The sequence below is a fragment of the Hemitrygon akajei genome, chromosome 7 (assembly GCF_048418815.1).
Source record: "Hemitrygon akajei chromosome 7, sHemAka1.3, whole genome shotgun sequence".
In the NCBI taxonomy this organism is placed as follows: domain Eukaryota; kingdom Metazoa; phylum Chordata; class Chondrichthyes; order Myliobatiformes; family Dasyatidae; genus Hemitrygon; species Hemitrygon akajei.
Window position 1 is genome coordinate 137095932 of NC_133130.1, and position 15787 is coordinate 137111718.

Here is a 15787-nt window from a genome sequence, read left to right on the forward strand (position 1 = left end):
GAGCTGGAGAAGGGAAAGGATCATGGGATGGGAGGCCTCGGGAGAAAGAAAGGGGGGGGAGCACCAGAGGGAGATGGAGAACAGGTAGAGTGATGGGCAGAGAGAGAGAAAAAAACAACTGAATATGTCAGGGATGGGGTAAGAAGGGGAGGAGGGGCATTAACGGAATTTAGAGAAGTCAATGTTCATGCCATCAGGTTGGAGGCTACCCAGCCGGTATATAAGGTGTTGTTCCTCCAACCTGAGTGTGGCTTTATCTTGACATTAGAGGAGGCCATGGATAGACATATCAGAATGGGAATGGGACGTGGAATTAAAATGTGTGGCCACTGGGAGATCCTGTTTTCTCTGGCGGACAGAGTGTAGGTGTTCAGCGAAACGGTCTCCCAGTCTGATATTTTCACTGGCTTCCAGTGCAGGTGATTAAAGATAAATTTTATCCTCATCTCCTGATAGCATAAACTCATCACAACTTGAACTTGAACAGTGGTTGAACTTTGTTCATATGAACAATACTACAAACTATTTAGTGATATTATTTGAAAATAATGTGGTCCAGAACCTTTTCCCTCACCTTCCATAGAAATACAAAGTTTCGTAGCCACTGACCATAATTGTTGAACTTTCTCCTGTCCTTACTGGTGCTGTCACCAGTCATTTGTTCTCAACCTTTACATTAGGGGTTTATATGTTATGGAGACAATGTAAGGAAAGTGACTTTCCTCAATGTAGAAGCTGCATTTCACAAGCCACAAGTTTTTGAACAACACAATCTATCCCATGGAAAGGTATGAAAGTAAATGGATTTCCTGCCCACTGAGAATAGTTTCTTGTTGAGGTCTTACTTCCAACCTTCCAGTTTTAGGGCCTTTGAGTGACTGAGCAACAGAACCACACTGCAGTCAATTAATTCTATTTTTGTTGTTTGAGAGTGAACATTCTCCAGTGTACCATCAACCAGGCTGTGACAAACAGCTTGTTAACAGACAGAAGCGCGAGAAGGAGCGGATAAACTGATTTCATCCCTTTCAGCAGCACAGCAGATAACGTGTTCATGTCGGGATGCTACGCTTCAATTCAAATGGGTCATATCTGTGAAAATAGCAGAAAGAGAGTTCTCCGGTTGTGAGTGGAGCAGTGTGCTGCTAGAGAAGGTGGCAGTGGACACCCATTGCCATGTTGAATGAGCTTCAGTTGAGACTCGTGGACGGGAATGTTTAGACATTGGTGGGAATTCCTAAAGTGTGCTTCTGGCCTTGACATTGCAAATAATCCCACAGATAACTGCCAAAGTCCTCCACCAAGTAAAGACTTTGCTTTGTTTTATACTACTAGTTAAAGGTTATTGACCTGCAAGTGTTACTTTAATATGATCCATCTTTCAATGCAGTCAATAGAGGCAGCCTGGTAGGCTGGACTTCACAAGAGCTGCTCAGAATCTGCCCAGGCTGCCGGCTTCTTAATCTCTACACCTCAGCTGGATGTATGTTTCCAATCTTCAGCCTTGCCACTCAGCAAAAAAGTGGTGCAAGATCAAACCATTCAAGTCGAACTATGGAAATGCCAGTCGGTTCTGCTGAATGTGTAAACTCTGGTAGATTTCCAGGGACAAGTAACTGGCACGGATGACTCAGATTGTCCCACCTCTATTATTAAGAACAAGAGACCCTGCAGATGAAAACCATTCTAAGATGGAGAGAGAACAATGTCCTTACATTTATTTAAGGCATGGGACCATCTCCATATATATCACTCAAGAGCAGAGTTTTAAGGAAAACCAGTTTCTATTTACAGAGCCCCTTAAATGTATAGATTAACTTCCATGGCATCAAGATATCCCAAAATGACTGGTAGATAATCAAATACATTTGGAATACTGTCACTTGTAGTTATTTATAGGAATGTCTCCCCGACTCCACCAACCCCACCTACCTGACGTTCTCTGCTGGCTGTCTGAGGGAAGAGCAGCTTCACATGAAATAAAAGCAAGATATCCTGGGAACACACACAAAATGCAGGAGGAAGTCAGCAGGCCAGGCAGCATCTATGGAGAGGAATAAACAGTCAGTATTTTGAGTCAAGTCCCTTCATCAGGACAGGAAAGGAAAGGGACAGAAGGGAGACTATTCCTGCTGAGGTCCTCCAGAATTTTGTATGTGTCGTTCAAGATTTCCAGCACCTGCTGTTGCTCTTGTGTCCTGATATTTGGACTGTGTTGAATGGGATCTCTCTGCTGTAGAACCTCACACAAAGTTGATATGGGTGCACTCTTCCAGGGCTGCACTGAATAGCCAGGCTGGAAGTTATGATTAAATCTCCAGCTCCAGAGGAGCTGCGAAACCAACACGTGTTGCAGGGCGATCAAGCATCCATTTCCCTCCCCTGATGCTGCCTTACGCATTGAGTTCCTCCAGCTTCTTCTTTGTTGCCTCTGGTTTAGTGAACAGTCGTCTTGTTGGCACTTGCTCCAGTCCAAATAGAGATATCCCAAGTTTGAGCCCCATCTGTTTCACTGGATGTATACGAAGTAGTGGCCAGGAGTAATTCATTTGCTTTGACACTCATCCTGATTACGTTTTTCATCTCAAAGCTCGTTTCTGCCCTAAGGTCCCAGCCGAATTCAGGTTCAGAATCGCGTTTATTACTGCTGACATTTGTTGTGAAATTTGTTGTTTTGTGGCGGTAGTATAGTGCAAGACACAAAATAACGCTATACAGTCGGTCCTCCTTATACGCAAGGGATTGGTTCTCAGACCTCCCGTGGATACCAAAAAATACAGATGCTCAAGTCTCTTATATAGAATAGCATAGTATTTGCATATAACTTATGCACATCCTCCCGTATACTTTAAATCATCTCTAGTTTACTTATAATACCTAATACAATGTAACTGCTATGTAAATAGTTGTTACACTGTCTTGTTTAGGGAATAGGGAAGCTTTGGAGGAGGCTCGGTAATACTAAAGTCAGGATCTGTGGAGGTTGAGGGCTGAGGATCTTCAAGCGTTGAACGTCGAGACTTCAGAATTGCAGAATTGCAGCTCGTCTGGGAATGCTGCTGTGGCCTCGGAATTAGCCAATGCTGATTCTCCCATGATCTTTACGTTCTTTACGTTTGGAATGCAACATGCCACTTTTCAAAAGATCTAATATTTCTACTCTCTTGGCGAGAGATAGCACTTTATGCTCCCTCTTAGCCTTTGAGGAATTGCTTTGACCACCTAATTGCTTCTTAGGAGCCATTTTTTAACAGGAACAAAGTAGCGAACGAACGAGATGCGAGGCAAACAATGCTCCAACAACAAGTGCTGGAAGAGCACTCCTCGGTTTTCTCGATTCGCGGTTGGTTGAATTCGCGCATGCGGAACTTGCAGATAAGAGGGCGGACTGTATGTCACAGCAATAAGTAAATAGACAGATAATAAATAGAGAGATAAATAAACAAATTATGTGAAAGAGAAATAGTGAGATAGTGTTCGTGAACTGTTCAGAAATCTGATGGCAGATTTGAAGACATTGAATGTAGGTCTTCAGGCTCCTCCTTGATGGTAGTAATGAGATGAGGGCTTGTCCCAGATGGTGAGGGTCTTTAATAATGGATGCTGCCTTCTTGAGACACTGCTTTTAGATGATGCCTTTGGTGGTCGGGAGCCTTGTGCCCATATGGAGCTGTCTGAGTTTACAACCCCGTGCACGAACTCTTTACCTGAGCCTCCGCAGTTCTCTGGGAGAAAGAATTCCAAAGATTTTCCAACCTCTGAGTAAAGAAACTGTTCTTAATTCCAGTCCAGAATGGCCTGTCCCTCATCTCAGACTGCGACGCCTAGTTCTAGACCCCTGAGTCAGTGGAAGCATTCACACTGCAGCCCTATAAAGATACTGTAAGCTTCATTCTGATCTCCTTGCTTTCAGTCCCAGTCTATCTCTCGTAATCTGGCAGTCCAAATCCAGGAACAGACTACTGCAACTGCACCATGCCATGTTATATTAAGTATTTGTTTAGGCTAAGAGACCAGAACTGTACACAATACTCCAAGTGCAGTCTCACCAAGGATTTATATAATTGCAATATGGAGTCATCAGAATGCCAGTTGTTGGTACAATCATATGTGATAATCCTGAGCTGTGTTCAGGCTTTTTTAACTCTCATGTGATCCCTGCCAGGCTTAGGCCCTGGATAATCATATAATGATGCCAAGAATGGATATATCATGTTTTATGTTCCTTTCACAATGTCTTCCATACTTCATGGTCACCATCTATTGTTCCCCTTTTGAAGAATACCCACTGATGTACTGTAGACAAGGGGGTAACTTTCTTGTGCAGAGAATTTCCACAATGGCATTGTGATCATGACTAGACTATCAATCTTGTGATGTTGATTATTGGGTAAATACAGACCTTTCCCCTGTTCTTGGGTCTTATGTTGTGCACACAGGACCTTTTCTCAGTCGGTTTAAAACTTTCATAAATCTATTGCAACATATTAAGAACTATATACATGAGGACCTGAAACAAAGTATTCATGGTTTATTCAATAGCTCTTTGCAGACTGACACTGGAAATTTCCACAAAACCTTGTTGCGATAGTCATTATCAATATTTCATAAACTACACTGCATCACTTCTGTACTTTTTTCCAAAATAAGCTGATTTAGCATGTTCAGAAAAAATATATCTTTATTTGAATCATGGTTCAGTCGCTCGGCATTCAGGATGAGGTAGTCAATTGGATTAGCCATTGTCTTTGTGGGAGAAGCCAGAGACTGGTAGTAGAAAGTTGCCTCTCAGGAGGCCTGTGACTATTGTGCTACAGGGATAGGTGCTGGGTCCTTTGCTGTTTGTCATCTACACCAATGATCTGGATGATAACATGTTTAACTAGATCTGCAAATTTGCAGATGACACCTAGTTTGGGGGTGTAGTGGACAGAGAGGAAGACCATCATGGCTTGCAGTGGGATCTGCTTCAGGTGGAAAAATTGGCTGAAAAATGGCAGATAGAATTTAATGCGGCCAAATGCGAGGTTTTGCTCTTCAGTAGGACCAACCGGGGACATCTTACACAGTGAATGGTAGAGCACTGAGGAGTGTGGTAGAACAAAGGGATCTGTGAGTACAGATGCATAATTCTTTGAAAGTAGTGTCATGGGTACATAGGGTTGTAAAGAAAGCTTCAGATACCTTCATAAATCAATGTATTGACTACAGAAGATGGGAAGTTATGTTAAAGTTGCATAAGACGTTGGTGAGGCCTAATTTGGAGTATTGTGTGAAATTTTGGTCACCTGCCTACAGGAAACATGTAAACCAGGCTGAAAGAGTGCAGAGAAGATTTACAAGGATGTTGCTGGGAATGTAGGACTTGAGTTATGAGGAAAGATTGAACAGGCTTTATTCCTTAGAATGTAGTGGATTGAGGGGAGATTTGATAGAGGGATACAGAATTATGAGGGGAACAGATAGGATTAATGCAAGTAGGCTTTTTCCACAGATTGGATGAGACTACAACCAGAGGTCATGGCTTAAGAGTAAAAGGTGAAAAGTTTAAGGGAAACCTGAGGGGAAACTTCTTCAGTCAGAGGTTTGTGGTAATGTGGAAAAAGCTGCCAGCACAAGTGGTGCATGCGAACTTGATTTCAAAGTTTAAGAGAAGTTTGGATAGATACATGGGTAGTAGGGATATGAGGAGCTCTGGTCTCAGTGTCGGACATTTGGAATTGGCAGTTTCTATGGTTTTAGCAGAGACTGAAGAGCCTATTCCTGTGCTGTACTTCTCTGTGGCTCTATGGTTTCTACAACTCTGTGTTCTTCACGGCAGGGTTGACATTGTCAGTGCTGAGGTTGTAGATTCCTCAGGTGCTGTGGAACATCATCCAATTCTGCATTGTACAATGTCATCTCGTTTAGCCTCTTGTTAGAATCATCAGTTGTTGCCTCAACTTGAATAATAATTGCTTCACTTTAGAATGTTTTCTTATCTTGCACTCATTCTGGGATTAAGAAGTCCAATGACTTTGACTTTGCAAGCTATTTCCAATCTTCACAAGATAATTCCAACTCCTCAATACCCTGGGTCCTCTGCTCTGCCAGGTGTCTCAGCTCGCGCGTACTGTCATGCAGGCTGATCTCCTTGTGGCTTGAGATGAACTCTCTCCCAATTTTAACTCCACTTTCCCTTACAAATCCCACTCATGAAACTCTTCCGCCTGTCGTGACCTATCTTCAGCAAGAATAAACCTTGTTATGGAATATGTCATTATCCTGTGCCTAGGTAGAAAAGGTCCTTTGTGAAGTTTAATCTTTCATGACCTTTTTCTTATTTGCCTTTTTTGCTGTCGACCCCACACTGGAAGCCAAGAAAAGTACAACAGTCTTTGATTCCATCACCGTTGTGAATTGTTCATGTTGAAACGTTCTGAATGATGGAGTTTCTCCGGGGTCTCCATGTGCAGTAACAATAGAGTCTGTGTTGTACACCACCCATACATGTTAGATTGAGCCACTTCTACTGGCTGTGGATGAAAACTAAAAATAAGCTGAGTGGTCTTTTTCCCACAGTAATCAACATGGACCTACTGCAGTGGTCATGTAGACCACTTGTGTATCAGGACTGAAGCTTCCAGAGGCCGTATCTGCAATGTGGACTACCACATGTACAGTGGCCGGGCCAAATGCTGTTCTTTCAATATATGACTGAAGGGTTCTGATGGTTTGTACATAATGAGCTGTCCAATATCATCAAGATGTTCTGACAGGGCTGAAGATCCTCTAAATGAATTTTGTGTCCTGCCTGCTGGTTTTATTTCTGTGTTGACCACACTTCTCGAGTTTTGCCGTTCAGACAGGAATTCCTGCCTCTATTGGGAAAGCTGCATGACGGGGAAGTTTCAGGGAGCACTAATGTCTCAGAGTCATCGGCCTCTACAGCAATCCTGAGTTGCTTGCTTTATTGAAGTTATAAAGGTTCCTGCACATTTACACCATAAATGTGGGTAGAAGTTGAAGAGCTTTTCTGGAAAATCCAGCCTACAGTTACACCTTTGTGGCATGGCCTCCTGATGATCATTTACAGTGTACAAGTTAAAGTCAACCTTAAATAATGTGTGATAAAGAGAAGGACTGAAGCTGAACTGCACTGAGAGAGAAAGAGGGAAATTTACAAATATATACGAAGCTCCCTTTTAATACTGACTGTCTCAAAAATGGTCAAGTGCAGATTTAAGCTGATAATTATTTCCCTCAGTTACTTTGCCTTGGTGTAGTTTGAGCCTGACAGCTATCGACAACACAGAGGGTTGCCGTCATGATATAGCTGTACTTGTTCACTAAAAATGGAATATCGGTAAAATCAGAAAAATAATCATGCACCAATGGGGAATTAATTTTTGACAGTTATGAATTGGCCTTAAGCTCCCTTTTAAAAACAGCTCTTGTCTTAGAAGCCGTACAGTAGAATAACCATGTCCCTGGGCTACTCTTGTGCACAAGCAGTAGGAGCTGTTTTCATGTGATACCTGATGTGACACGCTTGAAAACAGCAGCTGTACCTCATGTTCAGCTGTGCCACACGTCTGGTCACCAACTGGATCCCGTGTCCCCAGACCCCAAGCTCAGCAGCAGTTTGAGTCATAGTTAGACTCTCCATCCTTTATTTTAAGAGGGATAAAATAGGCTGGAATTTAAACCAATGTTTTAACAGTTGTTTCATGGTCTATTCATCTGGGTTGTGACAGGCTTACCTTTGATGTCAGTCTTAGTATCTCTCTCCAAGGAACTGTAAAATTTGTCAATGATTTGAGGAGAAAAGAAGGGTGTTTTGTTAAACAAAAGGAAAGCTTTTACGTAGAAACGGCACATTACAGACCCTTCGGCCCACAATGTTGTGCCAACAATGTAACTTACTCTAGAAACTGCCTAGGATTTCCCTACCACATAGCTCTCTATTTTGCTAAGCTCCATGTACTTATCTAAGAGGCTCTTAAAAGACCCTGTTGTATCCACCTCTACCAATGTCACTGGCAGTGCATTCCATGCACCTACTACTCTTTAAGTGAAAAACTTACCTCTGACATCCCGCTTGTACCTCCTTCCAAGCACCTTAAAACAAGCCCCCTCATGTTAGCCATTTCAGCCCCAGGGAAAAGCTTCTGGCTATCCACACATGCCTCGACACGATTTTTAGTTGGGAATCAAGTGCTCAGTTTGGCTTACTTCTATGTGGCTCCAGCAAGGTCTACTGAAATATGTTGATTGTGTTCTCCAATTCTTCTTTTAGAGTTGTACAGCATAGAAACGGCCCTTTGGCACACCAAAGCTCAAAGTTCAAAGTAAATTTATTGTTATCAAACTATATATATATATTAATATAGTTATATATATATTACCTTGTGGGCATTCACAGTAAATACAAGAAACACAATAGAGTCAATGAAACACACTCAACAGGATGGACAAACAACCAATGTGCAAAAGACAACAAACTGTGCAAATACAAAATGAAATAATAAATAAATAGATAGATAGATAAACAAACAACCAACCAACCAAGAAAGCAACTAATATAGAGAACATGAGATGAAGCGTCCATGAAAGTGAGTCCATAGGTTGTGAGATAGTTCAGTGAAGTTGAGTGAAGTTATCCTCTCTGGTTCAAGAGCCTGATGGTTGAAGGGTAATAACTGTTCTTGAGGCTTCTGTACCTTCTCCCTGATGGCAGCAGTGAAAGGAGAGCATGGGCTTGATGGTGGGGGGTCCTTGTTGATGCATGCTGCTTTCCTGTGACAACACTTTGTGCAGATTTGCTCAATGGTAGGGAGGGTTTTATCCATGATGGACTGGGCCGTCATTTTTATCCACTATTTTTTGTAGGCTTTTCTATTCAAGGCACTGGGGTTTTAATACCAGGCCATGATGCACTCAGTCAAAATACCCTTCACCACATGTCTATAGAAGTTTTAGATATCATACCAAATCTTTACAAATTTCCAAGGAAGTAGAAGCACTGCCGTGCTTTCTTCATAATGGTGCTTACATGCTGGGCCCAGGACAGAAGCTTGGAAATGATAACATTAGGGAATTTAAAGTTGAAGACCCTCTCCACTTCTGATCCCCTAATGACACCGTGCCAATATCAGACATTGAAGGCACCTCGTTGTGGGAACTGCCCTGCACGTGACCGTAAGAAACTGCAGAGTTGAGGACACAGCTCTGCATGTCATGGAAACCAGCCTCCCCTCTTTGGACTTTCTCTATATTTCTCGCTGCCTCGGCAAAACAGCTGACATAATCAATGATCCCACCCACCTCCGACTATTCTTCTCCTCCCCTCTCCCATCAGGTAAAGATGCATATGCCAGAAAGTACGTTCCACTCAGGAACATCTCCTCTCCCATTGTAATCAATGTACCTCTTGTATGATAAGATGGATTCTTGACCTCATAATCTACCTTGTTATGTTCTAAAGATGTTATTGTTTACCTGCATTGCACTTTTTCTATAGCTGTTATGCTTTACTCGATATTGTTATAATTTTCCTTGTTCTGTCTGAATGCACTGTGTAATGATCAGATCTGTATGAACAGTAAGCAAGGCAAGCTTTTCATTATATCTTGGTACATGTGACAATAATAAACCAATACCAACAGCAGTCCTTAGGGAACATGGGCCAGGCAGTCTCGCGTGTAGCCCCTTCACATAGTAGGGCTCTTCATGCTAGTGAAAGTGGATTCAGCCAAGAGTCAGTATGTTCAAGGGCAGATCCCAGAAGAGAACACCTTATGTCACAGCATCAGAAACTATATCTGTTAGCATGAAATTCAGAAAAGGCATTTCAATTGTCAGGGTTGGAGGTCAGGTACAGCCCCAGGTGACCTTGCGAACCATGGAGATAGTGAGGGAAGTGGTGGGATTTCAGACTCTAGTGTCCGTGCAGCGAAACGGGTCGGGAGGGAACTGCATGCAGCATGCTCTGTGGGTTTACATTTCTGTAAGACAGCACATTTTGTTACGAATGTGTTTTTTTTTCTTTTTTAAAAGAAGAGCTGCACTCTTTCTTTTTTTTTAAGGACCTGGAGCGGATCCGAAGCCTGCAGCAGTTTCTGTAGATGACGCCAGCAGCAGTTAGTGTTACTTTAATTATTTCTGCATCTCCTCACCAACATTTCACTTTTAGCTTTTTTGAAGGATGGGGCATGTGTGTGACTTTTTGAGGGGAGCGCTAAGCAGCACAGTCCATCATTACCTGTTGTTAAAGGTTACAAACCCTTATATCGCTCAAAGCCCCATCATTTTACCAACCTATGTGTCTCACTCTGAGCCACCCTCCTGTGAGTATGGTTTAGGGATTTGCCTCTCCTGTGTTCTTTTTTTTCTTTACAAGGATTTAATAACTTTCAAAGTATTCCAGTTTAACACTAGCATCTTCTGTTGAGAAGGCAGAATCAGTAGTCTATATGTACCATCTGCCCTTGTCCTGTCTTATCCAACTACCTGCAAAACAGTGACTTAACTGAATAAATTGTCCACATGACAGTTTCCCTTCCTGTTAGAGCACGGGTCAGAGTGAGCACCATTAAACATCAAGCATCTTACTAATTAAACCTAATGGCCAAATTTTTCCTTTTCTGCCTTGACAACCTTTTTGTAAACTTTGAACATCTATTCCAACCTGAGGGGGGTAGATCTTGAATCTAACAGGTTGCTAAGGATATCAGGACTGCATTCACCAAGTACATTTCCCATCTGTTTGAGGACCAAAGTGGAATCATGCCATCTAGGCTTGGTACCACGTTCTGTTTCGACATTCTTTGTTAACATATATCTTCCATATTTCTTAAGATAGTTGAGAGTGAGTAGCTATATTATGTTTCGGACAGATTATCTGAAAGCGGGCCAGTTAGCATGATATTAATAATCAATATAACACTTACATGCACCTGCTAAAGTAAATTATTGTGTCCTCATTATTAGTGATAGTACCAAATGCTTCAAACAACACTTATCAATTCCTTATAATGAAAGATGGCAAATTTAAGGCTATATACGATAAGATCAACAGGGTATCAACAGGGACACTGAAAGTTATAATGGAAACCTAGATCTTAATCAGAACATCTCTGCACTTCAGTACAATTAAATTTGCTCACTTAACCCCAATTTGTCTAAAAACAGTCCCTTTTCTTTGGTCCCTGTCCATAGCATGCCATCACTTTGCAACACTACAGGTTCAGTTATATACACGCAGCAGCCTCTGGTACCTAATAAAGTGACCACTGAGTGTATGTTTGTGGTCGTCAGTGGCTGTAGCCCATCCGCTTCAAGGTTTGAAATGTTGTGCATTGAGATGCTCTTCTGCACACCACTGTCATAATGCACAGTCATTTGAGCTACTGTCATTTTCCTGACAGCTCGAACCCGTCCGGCCATACTCCTCTGAACTCTCTCATTAACAAGGTGTTTTAACTCACAGAACAACCACTCACTGCACATTTCTAGAGACGGTAGTGTGCAAAAATCCCAAGAGATAGCAGTTTCTGAGATACTCAAGCCACCACGTCTGGCGTCAACAATCATTCTGTGGTCAAAGCAACGTAGATCACGTTTCTTCCCCATTTTGATGCTTGCTCTGAACAACAACTGAACCTCACGACCATGTCAGAAACAGAATCTGAATCAGAATCAGGTTTATTATCACTGACATGTGACGTGAAATTTACAGCAGTTCAATGCAATACATATTCTAGCAGAGAGAAAAAAAATAAAGTAATGATAATAATTATGCTTTTATGCATTGAGTGGCTGCCACATAATTAGCTGATTTAATATTTGCATTAACGAGTAGGTATACAGGTGTACCTAATAAAGTGACCTCTAAGTGTAGTCTATTGCTGTTACTGTTTAAGTATTATAAAAGTTGAATTAATTAAGAAAATGTCAGCAAATTTAATAATCTCTCTACATTCTGATGCTAATTTTGCTTTTTTTCCCCCTGCTAAACTATTTCAAATGATCAAATAAGTCAAGCAAAGCTACTAGAACAAAATAGCACTAGAGGCTTTTTTTTCCACATTACCATGTAATTGCTCTGAACTACTTACAATTAGCAGAGAATGACCGTACTTAAAATGGATATTCAGGGAATTGTTCTTTCATCTGACCATGGCCTAGTGAACAATAAGGCAGCTCAGGTCATGTACTCTGCAGATTAAGCTGGCAATCTTAAACAATAAGATCTAAAAGAAATCAAAGAGCAATCAAATTTTAACATCAGAAATGTCATTATGTGGTCTTACTTTTGTTTTACTTTCCTATTTCCCTCCATTGATTCTTTTGCCATTGAAGTGCTTGGCGGTCTCCTGCAGCTGCCTCGATGGCCCTGGTTTAGGGAAGAATGCAATCACAAATTGGTCAGCCCGTTTATATAAAAATGAATCTTCCTCACAGTGATGTCTGAAATGTGACATCTAATAGCTACAAGTGGGCACCACTGGTGTGTGAATTTGGTAATGTCAATTTCTTGTCTCCTGCTGACATTCCTCGGATTGCTCATGAGTTGAAAAGCTTGTCGCCCCTTTTCAGAGAGCAACTGGGACTCAGCCACTCGAGATTTCCATCCCTTAAGTGCAGCGGTGAACATCTGTTTCGAACAGCAGCCCGGTAGTCTCTATTATGACTTAATATTCCCATTTTTATTTAATTATTACTTTCATATCTTAGAGTTGTATAGCACAGAATCTGGCCCCTCAACCCTCCACCTTCATGCCGACACTTCTGCCCATCTGCACTAATTCCATTTGTCCACATTAAGACTGTATCATTCCATGCCTATTTTAATGTCTGTCTGAATATTTTTGAAACACAATGATTGCATCTAACTCCACCATCTCCTTGAGCAGTGCATTCCAAATATCAACCACTCTGTGTAAAAAAAAAACTTACACCTCAGCACCTCTTTCCAACTCCCTTGTGTTTTGGAGACCTCCATCATGGGAAAAAGAGATTGACCCTACCCTGTCCACCCCGCCTATGCCTGTCATCTTGTAAGTCTCTATCAAGTCACTCCTCAGCCTCCTCTGTTCCAGGGAAGACAGGCCCATCCTACATAACTTCTCCCCATAACTGAGGTCCTCCAATCAAGGTACCAGCTTGGTTGATTTCTTCTGCATTTTCTCCAGCACAATCAGATCCTTCCAATAGTATGGTGACAGGAATTGCAAACAATAATCCAAGTCAAGTCAAGTCAACTTTTATTGTCATTTCGACCATAACTGCTGGTACAGTGCATTGTAAAAATGAGACAATGTTTTTCAGGACCATGGTTTACATGACACAGTACAAAAAGCTAGATTGAAGTACATAATAAAAAAAAACACAGAGAAAGCTATACTAGACTACAGACCTACACTGGACTGCATAAAGTGCACAAAAACAGAGCAGGCATTACAATAAATAATAAACAGAACAATAATAATCCAAATATGATCTAACCACTACTTTATAATGTTGAAGCATTCTAACCTAATTCTTATTTGCTCTAATAAGTGAAGACAAGCATGTCAAATGGCTTCTTCTTCACCCCATCAACCTATGAGACCAGGTAGATTCTCGGGACGCAACATTCCTTGGTGCTCCACCATTTACGGTATCTTTGTTGACTTCCCAAAGCCCATCACCTTGTACTTGTTTGGATTACATTCTATCTGCTAATCTTCCATCAACTTCCCAACTGCTGTCTAGTATTTAAATTGCCCAGTTCTTGTAGTTTAAAAGTGTCAATGAGCGGACAATCTGACCATCAAAGTGCTGGTTGAATAATATAACTAGACTCCTACCAGATCTCCATTTCAAACTCTTTTTAATTCTTAAAAGCGGGCATAGATAAAAAACCAACTGCAACGTCAGGATAAACGAGATCGCTTTTGGAAGTGTATAGCAGGGCATGTCATGTCATCAACGATCTTTCAGCACATCAGCATGACACATAGGCTATGAGTGAATGTTGTCACATCTCATCATCTCATTTGCATGGTAACCGGGGCAAAAATGACTGATACAAGAGGTCACAATTCTAAGGTGGTTGGAGGAAAGTATAGACAGGACGTCAGAGGTAGGTTTTTTTTTACACAGAGAGTGGTGGGTCTATAGAATGTGCTGCCGGGGTGGTGGTAGAAGCAGATACATTAGGGACGTTTAAGAAACTCTTAAATAGGCACATGGATGAAAGAAAAATAGAGGACTGTGTGGGAGAGAAGTGATAGAGTGATCTTGGAGTAGAATAAAAAGGTCGGCACAACATAATGAGCTGAAGGGCCTGTACTTTCCCTATGTTCCATGTACCAATGTTAAACAAGCTTGCTTTGTGAACACATCTTTCTGAAGGAAACGTTTGTCCAAAAACAGATACTTGCCTCAAGTTCAGTTCCGTTTTGAACAACTTAGACATTTAAAGCTTTATGTTCCCAGAACAAGCAATTCAAAATTACTGTGAGACTGATTGCTTTTGACACATAAGCAGGGGAATTAAGTAATCAGTTCACTTGGATGTTGTTTGGCAGGTGCTTTTGAAATATTTTGAAATAATTACTGTTCTATTTAAGCTCTGCATGTTAAAATTCACACCAATTATATTAAAAAAAAAATGCACGGCAGAGTTAGACACCATCGAGACGATTTTGGAACATCAGTCAACTGGTAAAGTAACACGTCCATGGAGAGTAAGGTCCTGGCTTCATCTGCACACTAGGCCCCTCAATCTCAGCTCTGTTTTGGGTAGAAGCAGTGTCCTGACAGAATAAAGAGAAGATCGGAGTAATTAGAAACAACCACTTGGCTTGTCTGACTGTGAATGCCTCGTGCCAACCTACTGCCCAGGGCATCTCTGGCCCTCCTGTCAGAGGCCCTGTTACTTGGCTAGAAGTGACTTTCAATACTGGTGAAAGGCAAAGATGCAGACTGATTTCGGGTCAAGATAGGAAAGTGATGATGTCCTTCTTTATGAACTTTTGGACGATCTTGTTGGGGTACGGCGTGTTTTTTAAACCTGGCCTCACCAAAGCATTTCATAAACCTTAGCTGTAACCAGACATTAGATGCAGGAGCAAGCATAGGAACAGAGGAGGACTATGTTCACCAACTCACATCTGTTCCACAGGAATATTCAGCATTGATTGCAATAGTAATTTTCCCGTAGATGCTGTTGAGGTTGGCGGTGAATTAAAAAATTCTGCACTCAAGACTGGTAGACGTTTTGCTGTTGTTGGATAAGGCATTAATGGTTATGAAGAGAGACGAGTAAATGGAGTATGGTACAGATCTAACTGAAGGGTGCAGTGGGCTGCAAGATCTGAAGACATCTTTCTTATCCCTGTGCCACATATCTCGGAAATAAACATACATATCAATGAGAGGCCTGTTCATACCTAACAATAAGGCTGGGAACTTACTGCCAATTATGAGCTACATTGCGCTGTTTATTTGTGCTCACTCTGAACCCTCCAACAAGTGATACCAGGGGTTTCCACTCCCCCAGTCCCGATTCAACCGGTCAAGCAGCCTGCTGGATTACTTTCATCTCCTCAGCCCTGATCACCAGCCCTGCACAATTCACTCTCCTCCTCCCCACGAACTAGTATTGCAGACAACACTGAGCCGCGCACACAAAATGCTGGAGGAGATCAGCAAGTCAGGCAGCATCGGTGGTGGGGAATAAACAGTTGGGATTTTGGGCCAAGATTTTGACTGCTTACTTTCCTCCATAGGCGCTGCTGGATGTGCTGAAACCTTCCAG

The 15787-nt window shown here is 41.8% G+C and overlaps 1 protein-coding gene across 1 annotated transcript in view; it reads left to right on the forward strand.

Annotated features, from left to right (window-relative positions):
* cacna1ba (calcium channel, voltage-dependent, N type, alpha 1B subunit, a) overlaps nt 1-15787 on the forward strand; it is an 846233-nt gene that overhangs the window by 596137 nt on the left and 234309 nt on the right. The gene's annotated exons all lie outside the window — the stretch shown is intronic.